Here is an 11,320-nt window from a genome sequence, read left to right as displayed (position 1 = left end):
ACATAGAATAGTGAGAAACAACAACGAGTATTTTATTATTCAGAAAGCAATATGCACTTGCCTCTTCGAGGGGGCAACCTCCAATAGAGCAGAGCTCGATTACAAAATAAGACACGATGCTCCTCGCAGGGAGTCTCTATCCTTTATATATGACTCATACATGCAATACCATGGAGCAATACCATGGTTCTTATTAATATCATCTATCTAATACCATGGCCCATAACTAACTGTGGTCCCGTCATTAAATGTGGGTTAACCACTTACAATTATTAATATGGGCTTTATTGACTCTTTACTTAACTATAACTATGACTGGATCCTACTACATAAATAAGGGGGTTAGGGTGGGACCCTAACATCGTAACCAAGCCAATTAGCAACACCAACAGCGGAAAACCCTATTTACTTACAAAATTTCAATCAAGACCATGATTTACTAGATTCCTCTATTCTTAAGAGATTCGACGCTGAATTACTTAGTTAGGTCTCTTCGTCTTACGCCGGTTGTAAACACTTTTTTATTTGTAAAACACTATGTCTAGAAGTTCTATTAATAATATTAAGGGCAAGTGCCCATTTTCTGTAACAAGATTTCAATAATATTTCTGATCTGTCTATTTTGTCGAGGGTTTCACCTCCTCCTAAGGATTTATTTCTAGGCTCTTATTTCACTCGTCAATTCTTGGTTCAGTGCCATAAGGCCGTGACTATAATTTTTCTTCTTACATTTCCAAGACAGTAAATACATATTGTTCTATAATTAATTAGGAACGATACTTAAACATGAATTCTCTAATGGGGCTTCTTATCTTGTTTAAAAATTAAGGCTCGGGCTTGTAGGGTAATAATATTTTAGAATTCTTTCTCTGTTTTAAAGAAAAACCACTGTATGCTCTCTTTGTCCTTTTACAGTTGAACCTGTAGCTTATTAAAGATTTCAACAATACTTTCTACCTTGGTGGGTTGTGCTCATTTCAAACCCTATTCTCACATACAAAGCAATTTAATACACCAACTCCAGCACTGAGCGTGCAATCAGAATAAATAATCGCAACCAGAACACCAAAACATTAAAACTACAACCAAACTCGATGCACCATTGCTGCACAAATGACATGACACATAAAGTCTTCATTCTTCAAACCCCACAATTTACAAAAAACCCACACAAAATCCACAATTTAGACAAAACCAACACAACTGAAAAGTGTTCAAAAACACACGCAGATAAGCATAAAGGCACAATAATCCATCCAATGAAATGCAATTAAAAACACAAGTAAATATAGGATTGTAGGATAATGTCCTACCTTCCAGGGCTCGTTTCGTCGGCTTCCTCCATGCTAGTGCGCCACAAGAACCCCATATGCTCGATAAATCGTATCTTCAACTGCAAAATCGCACAATGACCTACAGAACAGGCCTGCCATGGGGTTAGACATAAAAAACCTCCAAAAACTTGCATAAAACAAGCAAAAATCTCCAGTGTAGCGCATAAACTTACTCCTCTACCTGATAAAACCCTTCAGAGCACGAAACTACCATAACCAACACCGAGCTGAGCTAAATCCGCCATAGGGACGAACAAAGACGAATACCCAGGCCAATACACCATATGGGGAAGAGAAAAAACCCAATAAACCATACCAAACTCTAGATAACAACCTCACAACCCCTCGAACAAGCAGTGGAAAGACCACATAACTCGCTATTTGCAGGGCCAAGGATAGGCATCGCTGTAAGCGGCATTGCAACAATGTCGTGCAAGTACTTGGGATCAGAAACGCACAAGAAACATTCCCGAACAGAATAAGGCAACAATTGAATGAAGGCTCAGACAAGTCGCCGCTAGGTTAGCCTAACGCGCACTAAATCGGTTGAACCAGTGACCACACACACATGAAATGTGTCGTATGACACTTACGCTGGTTGACGTGGCATCAGTGAGGTCCTAACTGGACCCGTTTGCCTAATGGCATCCCTCCCCTAATGAATTTCAATAATAAGTACACCAAATACTTTAATTTCAAAGGCTCAAAATGGAATATGACCTAAAAAATTCATATGAATTTTGGAATCAAGTTACCATATTTAAATGTTGAAAATATTGTTCATTCACAATTTTGCGCTTACCCATTGTTTTTCTATTCTTTCATAATTAATGTGCTTCTTTCTACCATAGTGCACAATCTTTTGGATAGTGAAGGAATTCTGTGTATCATAAAAATTTCATCCACTTAACAGAGCATATCATTTTGATCTCGCCATAGAATCTTTAAAATAAAAAGAATATGAGATAATATATTCTAATGGCAAAAATTCTTATTGGAATTTTTAGAATAAAAGGAATATGTGATAATATACTTTGACGGTAAAAGTTCTTATTTTAGTGGATACAGTGATAAAATTTATGGAGATGGATGTTTTGTATTTATTTTTCTAATCTATGGAGATCCATGTTACAATTTACAATAATTTTGCATGAAAGCTTTTTTGGAAGGAACAAGATTTATTAACTAAAGAGTGACTAAAGAGCCGCAGTGGTTACAAAATATGGTCTTTTTTTGCGCTGATATTAGTAGTAAGTATTTATTAACTAAAGAGTGACTAAAGAGTGGTTACAGAATAGAGTCTTTTTTTGCGTCCACATTAGTAGTAAGAATTATTCTCTGCTTAATTATCTCTTACTCTTTAAACCGAAATGGAAACGGAAATGGAGCAAAATTAAAGGGACATGGTGTGGTAGGCAAGGATTTAATGGATACTATAAATTATTTATTAATCAAAGAGTGATTAAAAGGCGGTGGTGGTTACAAAGTATAGTCTTTTTTGCACTGACATTAGTAACTAGAATTATTCTCTGCTTAATTATCTCTTGCTCTTTACACTGAAATGAAGCAGCTTAATTATCTCTTGCTCTTTAAACCAAAATGGAGCAAAATTAAAGAGACATGGTATAGACAAGGATTTAATGGATACTATAAATTAAACATACTCAACACAATTTATAAAACACTAATGACAAATCTTAATTTAAAATTTTTAAAATTTAGAAAAATATTATTTCATTTGGTTTTTTATGCCCTAAAACTGCTTTTGCTTGGCTAAGAGCAAGAACTCGTCTTCCTCGGACGTAAGGAAACCGGCCCAAGACCCAGAGGCATCTGGCAGGAGTGAAACCCTGCTCCCTTACGGACCACCAGCGGGTTATTCCAGGTGGCGTGGTTTTCCTTGATAACAGTAATGCGTCAACTGACATTCGCGGATAACAGCCAGAGATGATTGTACTCACTGTTGGTTTGACAACTGAGTTTGATAAATTTTTCCACTTATTAAAAAAAATAAAATAAAATAAAATATAAACCGATGTAAAATTGCAATTTTTTTTAGAACTTTTAATAGTTGAAAAATTAAATATATATATGCCGTTCCAAATTAAATTAAAACTGGACCATTCAAATTTAATCACTAGACAGCGCTGCATTGTTTTTTCAAATTAAAATTGTACAAATTGCCGCTGTGGATGGGAAAGATCAAGTGAAATATCAAAACATCACGCAACGTGTCTCGCATCTTTGTTTCTTTCTTTTTTTTCTTTTTTCTGGTCTTTTTCTCCAATAAATTTGATTACTAATGTTCCGAATTTTTAAAGTTAAAACGTGAAAATAATCAAAATTCCAGGTCCAGCAATTTTTCTTTTCTCCCTTATGACCTAATCGCAGCAGTTGTGAGGATATTTTTTCTTTTACTTGTATATGCCCAAATTCCCGATAAATATTCTCTGCTGGACCGCTGGTGTGCCCATACATCCAAATACCCTACCCAGATGATTAAACTTCTCCCTTTCTGCTTCCTTCCCATTTTCCCCCTCTGCATATTCTGGTCCTTTCCGCGACAGAATCTTTCCATTTGTTCCAAATGGGGCGAGAGTTTAAGGATTCCTTTGGAGAGCACAATTGGGAGCTCAGAAGGTTTCACTTTGTAAAAGACGGGAATTGATAATAATGGAACCTCCCACTTTAACATGAGGAGGAGCTCATTCATTCATAAATATGTCTGTATGAGCTCTCCTCATATTGAAGTCGGTGTTTCTCATTATTTCCCTCGCGTGAGATCTTCTAGGTTTCGATGCAGGGCAAAGATGGAGTGTATGCTCACGAAAATTTTCGAAATACAAGAAGTGACAGAGGCCCTCTTTGATGTTTCATCTTTAATCTGTCGACACGAGCTTAGAGGCGTGTTTTGAGTGAGATATCTTACTCTCTTATTACCCCTTGTTTTTTTATCAAGTTGCATGGGTTTACAAAGTTTCAGGTGATTTTTCTTTGTTTTATAGTGAAGTATTGTGGAGAAGGGTTTTATAAAACAGCGTTGACTGTGGATATACCCATTCAAGACAAAAAGAGGGGTATATCCACGCAGGTCGAACTTTTATCTTGGGTATATCCACACAGGTCGAACTTTTAAGATAAATTGTACACATCGATCAAAGATCCTTAGAGCAGTATGCGATCGAATATCTATCTTGTTTAGTAGAAAAACAGAGATTTCCAAAAACTGTTGTTATGGCAGTAGTGGCCAAGGGCGTATAGATTTGGGTGTCGAAAAAACAACCTCGGCAAAATAATTCTTCTTAACCCGTAAAAGATCTGATTAGTTCAACCCTGCAGAAGTTACAGCTACAAGGTCTTTCAATTCGTTCATCGGGGCTTAACTCAACGTGATCTGCAAATAGACAGTGGCGATGAAGGTATGTATATCATCTCTCACCTTCCCTGGGATTTTCTGCTTGCACGCTTTAAACTAGCCACCACCTCATCCCGTTGTATTGTAGGATTTGATTTGAACAACTGGTTACAAAATTTCTGGATGCGTTCTATGGATTGCTCTACTGATGTAAGCATCCTTACCCTTCCCTGTCTTACCTTCAAAAGATCCTAAGGCTTTTGTTGGAACTTTGGAAACATGATCATTGAAACGAAGCACCCAAGTTAAAATTTCCAAAGTCCACAAGGAAGCTGTTGCAAATATTTTCTTGCGTAAGGCGTTGTCTGATTTGGAAACTTTGGTGTTTGATCCATGTGTCTGATGAGAACATATATTTTCTCCTAAAATGTTTTAAGTTCAAATACAGAGTACAACAGAGTGTGTACACCTCCGGAGATTATTGAAGCGAAGCATCCCACTTGGAATTTCCAAAGCCCACAAGGAAGCTGTTGCAAATATTTTCTTGTTTTAAGGCATTGTCTGATATGGAAACTTTGGTGTTTGATCCATGTGTCTGATTGTTGAGAACATATATTTCCTCATCAGTTCAAATACAGAGTAGGCTCTTAAGTTCAAACTTCAAATACAGAGTAGGGTAGGGCAGAATATGTACAACTCCAGAGATTTTAGCAATTAAGTTAAATATGTAGAAGGGTTCCATTATCCTACAAAAGTCTGGCTTGGCTATTATGCTATTGTTATTGTTAATGAAGTGGCAATCTCAACATTTCGATATTTCGACATCTACTTAGTATCAACAAATATACTTCCAAATTTTCATTTAGTAGTTCTTGAGTTTGATGTTACAACAATCTCACGATCTCAGGTGAGTGACTAAAAAATATTAGCACTGGGTGGTCCTTAGATCTCACAAGTACAAATAGCACATCGACTGTGCTGGGTCGAAATACACTTATAAATACAAATTTGAGAAAAGCATTTTGTAGTGGTATTGGAAATCTAAGCAATTTTACAGTCTTGGATATTGGAAGTTCTTTGTTGAAAATGCTGACACTTGCTTGACTTAGTTACTAAGGAGCTTGAAAGAACCGCTTTTGTTTATGATTTTCAGATCTTTGTTAGATTTATTGGCATTCAAGAGTGTCTAGGATCACTATGTAAAAGTAGCAATTACCTTGGATGATACGCTGAGGGTTGAGGAGCTTGGGTTAAATTTGACTCTACCTTAGAGGCACCATTTTGTGAATGTCTGATGACGATTTAGTGGAGGTTGGAGCGTTGCCAACAAGGAATTGACTTAGCCTTGTGCATTGAAAGAAATATAATTTCCATGGAGTATTTGAAACTGCCAAAACTAACAGTGTTTTACAAAGGAGGATGAACCAAGGCTTTCCATTTAAGGTCCGTTGTCAATTTTCCAAGCCAGTTGCATTCAAAGAATAATGAACACTCTTCGTGATAGTTGTTAACTTGGTCTTGAAAAGAAGAGTTATGGAACTATTTGATAAATCAGTTATAAACTAGCAGAAATCAGAAAATAGAATAGATGCATCTGATTTGTTGATGTTGCAATCGTTGTCCTCATTGTTTTGTTGGATCAACAACATTTTGAAGAGCACCACTTACGAGGAGAGAAATTAGATTTGATGGGCATACACCTAATTTGCCACAACAAGAATGTGTGAACCCAAATGGATTGCCACAACAAGAATGTGTGAACCCAAATGGAAAGACTCAGTCAGCTGTAACATGTCATGATCCTAACCTTAATTGAAGAAGGCATGAATCCATGATCTCGACCTCAACTCAGGCAGAATTGTAAGAATCTCCCCGCACGCCATTGTGTAATGAAGAGTTAGAATCCCAGGTGGAAAAAGAGCCCAAGGATGAACATGAAGAAGCCAAAAAACTCCATACCAGATTGTGGGAGTAATATGGTGTTGTTATGCTGAGTATTTTTCCTGAAAATGGTGAGGAAAATCGTCATTTGATAGGAAAAGGAGGGCCCACTTCCGTCCCTTGCAGAATTTCGTCAATCCTACATAAGAGGGTAGTTAGTGTGATTCTATGGGGTTATCCCTTGAGTCCTAAACATGAATTAAAGCTAACAGGAATGTCAAAATTGACTAGCTGACAACACAGGAAGACATGAAATTTGGGTATAGGCAACTGGGATAAAATTGGGGATGATAGAAAAACTGTAAGGCATATAAGAGGCCAGAAAAGTAAGAAGAATGGCCACACTACAAAATAGGACAACTGACGATTTTGAAAGAGGCCAAATGTTTGTACATATGCTTGAAGTAGTTCCTGTAGGGATAGATTAAAGATGGACAAAGTCCAACTGATGGCAGTTTTTCTCCTGCTGGCAGGACTCCAAGGATGGTTGCTTTTTCTCCAGCAACAGGATTCCGAGGATGTTTGCTGGCAGCAAGAAATGCTATTGTTCGAATCCTCTTATCTTTAGTTTCCCTGGCTTTGTTCCCATAGGAGCTATGGGAGATGACTTTATTTCATTATCCTTAGAATGCTCATCTTTCATTATGCTCCGAATCTAACATGGTGTGAAACATGGACGCCCGCATATATAATAAAAAAAATGCTCTTCAGAATATTAGCGCAAACAGTATTTTTTTTATGGTTGTCCTGTTTGGGCTCTGGGTCTCTCCAAAAAATCTGGGAAGAAAGTTGAAAAAGTTCAGAAACTGTTCTTTTTATAGTATCTGTGAGTTAAAAATATAAATCCCTTACTCTGATGTTAGCAGAAACAAGTGTGTTACTTTTAGAAGGAGAAGCATTATGTCAATTTATGACATGTATTATCAAAATAAAGCATATGGGTATGACTGCATTACTGAGGCAAGCAAAGATTGCATCTCAAGATAAGGCAGCATTCAGTGATTATTATGTGAGCAGATGAAAACCCCTCAGACCAGTGGTTAGTAATCCAAAACTTAGTTTCCCAAGCCACTCAGGAGCCATTGACCTGATGGATTCTGTGCTTCCACCACTTATCTTGAATAATGTGGCATCCTTGCAGAAATTCAGATGGCCTAATCTCCTCGTCTAATAAGCAGCCTATTGAGATTTTTCATGATTTCAAACAGCTGCATTTGAAATGTTCCACTTCAAAAATCACGAAAGCATGAAAACAAGCTGCACTAACCAAAAGGAAGTTTGTTAAATCTTCAAGCTATTTTGGATTAATTGAAACAGAAACTAGATAAAAGAAAACAAACTGAAATCCAAAGCAATAGAATCGAAATTCTACAACAAATTGTTCGAGCAACACATCAAAAGTAAAATTATAAGCAATGGAAATTAACAATAATGAGAGAAAAACTAGGTTTGAGCAGAAACAGAGTCCTGAGAGGTAAACTGTCCACTTTTCATAAGCAGAAAATAAGCTGCAAGCAAACAAAATTACTTTTGAAAAAATGAAGTGAAGCTTGCTCTCTATTGCAGGGTATTCACAAGCAAACATGCATCATAAGAAAACCAATGTTCATTCAGTTCCTGGAGAAAGGCTCATCTCTATAGAAGGCTAGTAGGTAAGCATTTTGTTGAAGGAGGAGGAGCCCACTCCACTCACTGGTAGAAATTCCGCCTTTCCCGAACCCTCTGATGACCAGACACGTGCAAGGAATCTCCAACACTGGCACATCTTGCACACTGTGTGTCATCTGTCTCATGCTCCTCTATGCGCTTTTTATGCTAAATCATCAGTCACTCATCTGCTCATGGATCTCCTTCCTTCACGGGAACAATTAGTTGCTCATCGCACCCCCCTACCACGCATAGATGCATATCTAGGTTATTGTCATAAACTCCACACGACTGCTCATGCTCCTTAGAGGTACCATTGTATGGTCCCATGGACTCGTCCAACGAAGAGTCATCATCCGGACAGATATAAAGAATATCTCCAAGCTCTACTGCTGTCATCACCTCAGTGTTACTAAAGCAGGAGTGGTCAGGTCCCCAAGGTCCTTTGCAGATGAATCAAAGTCCCTTCCTCCTCAGCTCATTCTTGCTGCATGATCCCCCAAACCTGAGCAACTCCTCCCTGGTCAACTCTCCTAAACAACCCAATGTTCTGCTCAACCAACCTTTTGGTTAGCTCATAAGTAGCTAGTGAGATCAATTGCCCTCTCCTCCAAACAGACAACAATCAAGACTGTAACTCCCGACAAATGGCATCGCGGCCTCTCATACATGATGACAAGATGGACTACATATGTGCTATAACTATGTGAGGATGATGTTTCCTAATGCTGAAGAAGCATGGGAACATCTGCAGGATCAAACCATCACACTCTAGATCAACACATGACTTCATAAGTCCTAGTCATGGCCATAGCCTCTAAAATTTCAAGCTTTTTCCCAAATGTAGAACCTGCACTGTGGTCCAAGTCTTGGAAAGTCTTTACCAACAACACTAAGATAGCGTCAGAAAACAACACTAAGATGGACACTCAAAGTAACTCCGAATTGACTTTTAGACTAGAAGAAGAATTCACATGCCTTGCAAGTTCAGTGTCAGTAGATGTTTGGTATATTGATAGCGGTGCATCAGCTCATATGATTGGAGTACGAGAATATTTCTCGAGCTATTAAGAAGAACAAATGGATTTCCATATTACTATGGGAAATCAGACAAAGTGTACTCCAGTAGGGAGGGGCACCATAACATTTCAGACAAAAGCAGGAACCAACATCTGAGCCACCAATGTTCTGCATGTGCTGGGATTAGGAATGAATCTGATTTCAGTGTCCCAGTTACAGGACAAGGGATATGATGTATACTTCATTGGAAAGAAAGTATACGTCAAGCATCCAAGCTGGAAGAAGAAGAGACAAATTGGAACTCGAAGCAACAAATTGTATAGGTTGCAGCTTGAGTCTCCAATGGCACTGATAGGCAACAACTATGATGGTGAAAAGGAACAAAATGAATTATGGCACATGCGAATATGACATTTACACCATGGAGCATTGAGGATGCTTAGAGACACTGTTACAAGAATACCAGTCCTTAGTAGTGAACCTGATGACTTATGTAGAGGATGTGTACTAGGGAAGTACACTAAAGCAATTCTTTCCAGAAGTAACAATAGAGAAAAATGTGTTTTAGGATTGATATACTTAGATATCTGTGGTCCTATGTCTACAAGAGCTCTTAGTGGTGGCAAATACTTCGTCATCATTATTGATGATCACTCTAGAAAAACATGGATCTATTTCTTAAAGACCAAGGATGAGGTCTTTGATTGTTTCCGAAAGTTTAAAGCTCTTGTTGAAAATATGATAGGGAAAAAGATAAAGGTATTGCGTTCAGATAATGGTAGAGAATATACAGACAAAGACTTCACAGATTTCTGTGCAAAGGAGGACATCAAAAGAGAGTTGACAACTCCATATAATCCGTAGCATAATGGAGTAGTAGAACAGAAAAATAGAACTATTGTTGGGGCAACCAAAGTTATGTTGTATGATCAAGATCTACCTAAGTATTCATGGGCAGAGGTTTGCAACATAACAATGTATATCCAGAATAGAACTCTTCATAGAGCATTGAGGAAAAAAACCCCTGAAGGGGTCTTCACAGGGAAGAAGTCGGAAATAAGTCATTTTAGGGTTTTCCAAAGTGTGGCTTATTGTCACATTCTAGATGAGAAGCACAGTAAACTGGGTCAAACTGCTTAAAAGGGGTATCTCGTAGGATACAAAGAGACCTCAAGGGCATACAAAATCTACATTCCTTGCAACATGAAGATTGTAGTGAGACGAGATGCTAAGTTAATGGAGGACAAAGCTTTTAGGAAATCTCATGAGATGCCTGCAGAATATCAGTCATGAGATGTTCCATTAGTCTAGGAGCAGCAGGGGTAGCAAGGAGAACAAACATCTAGATCGAGTACAGTGACCAATACTAGTATCTCCTCAGAAGGAGGAAATCCAGGTAGTTCTCAACAGATGGAACAACATGATCAGGAGGAGTTGATTGAGCCTCCCACCACCAGTGGTAGAACCAACAGAGAAGTACGACAGACATTAAGAGACACAGAGGAGTTTGTTGGAGCTCCTAGAACCGAGAAAAGGCAACGTAGACAACCTGACAGATACCAGGCATTGGTAGCTCAGGTTGAAGAATCCTCTAGCTTTCAGGCAGCTATTCAACACCAAGTATGGGTAGATGCCATGGTAGAATAATACAACTCTATCATGACGAATGATGTCTGGGAAGTAGTACTTAGACCAAAAGATAGATCAGTTGTAGGATCACGATAGATCTACAAGATCAAGTATTGTAGAGTTGAGGCTTTTGTGATCCATATCAAGTTTACAAAGGATTTTTCGGTTAAGATCACATGAAATACCATTTGTCGACGCGTTTCGAACCAACCAGTGTGGTTCATCGTCAGGACAAGTTGAAGAAACGGATCCAGCTTAGCAAGTTAAATAGACTGAGCAGAGCCTCCAACGGCTAACTTGACCAACAACTATTTTTGACTATTGGATCGGGATCAAAACTTTTTTAATAATTTAAGGGAAATAAGTTATCTTAGGGGGACCAATCCCTTAAAAT

Source organism: Pinus tabuliformis, chromosome X (assembly GCF_031772625.1).
Source record: "Pinus tabuliformis cultivar Carrire ecotype Pingquan chromosome X, CPIR1, whole genome shotgun sequence".
NCBI classification, from domain to species: domain Eukaryota; kingdom Viridiplantae; phylum Streptophyta; class Pinopsida; order Pinales; family Pinaceae; genus Pinus; species Pinus tabuliformis.
The sequence above is the reverse complement of the archived record's forward strand: the minus strand, read 5'-3'. Positions refer to the sequence as shown.